Below are 873 nucleotides of genomic sequence, written 5' to 3'. Positions count from 1 at the left end.
CCCCCCACCCAAAGGAAAAGGCTGTAAAAAAATTTTGAACTCTAGTTAAGGATAGGCATGCTGAAGTATTTAGAGGGAAGTGTATGAATGTCTGTAACTTACTTTTAAATGGACTAACAAATAAGATGGATGGATGAATGATAAAGCAAGAACAGTAAAATAATGGTAGATTAATGATAGATTCTTAGGAGGTGGGTATATGATGTTCGCTATTAAATTCTTTTAACTCTCCTTTATGTTTGAAAAATTTTATAATAAAATTAAAAAGGATTTTTGCCTGTAGAAAAAAGTTTTTTTCCTGCTCTCACACCATAATCAGCACAGAAGACCTCCGTGACCAAGGTTATGGGGTTTCTTCCCACACAACAAGCAAGCCATCAGTTCTGCAGCAGACTCCAGCTGGGTGTCCTCTAATTCAAATCTAATCTGACACTGTCTACCTGGTGATAGCCTCAGATCCCACAAACTAAGAGCTCAGTCCCCAAGACTGCCCCCACTTCAGATGCCAACTCCAAGTCCAGGCTTCTGGAACTTCTGACCAACCACCTGCAAATTGGCGTTCCACGACCCCCTTCTTGGGTCCAATTAACTTGCTAGAATGGCTCGCAGAACTCAGGGAAACACTTACATACGTTTGCCACTTTATTATGAAGGACATTACAAAGGACACAGATGAAGAGATGCATGGGGTGAGGTGTGGAGAAGAGGTGCGGAGCTTCCATGCCCTTCCCAGCTGCGCCACCCTCCAGAAACCTCCACGTGTTCAGCTATCCAGAAGCTTTCCAAGCCTAGTCCTTTGGGTTTTTATGGAGGCTTCATTACATAGGCATGATTGACTAAATCACCGGCCATTGGTGATGAACTTAACCTTCA

The sequence above is a fragment of the Galeopterus variegatus genome, unplaced genomic scaffold (assembly GCF_000696425.1).
Source record: "Galeopterus variegatus unplaced genomic scaffold, G_variegatus-3.0.2 Scaffold10125, whole genome shotgun sequence".
Classification (NCBI taxonomy): Eukaryota; Metazoa; Chordata; class Mammalia; order Dermoptera; family Cynocephalidae; genus Galeopterus; species Galeopterus variegatus.
This window is presented reverse-complemented; position numbering follows the sequence as displayed.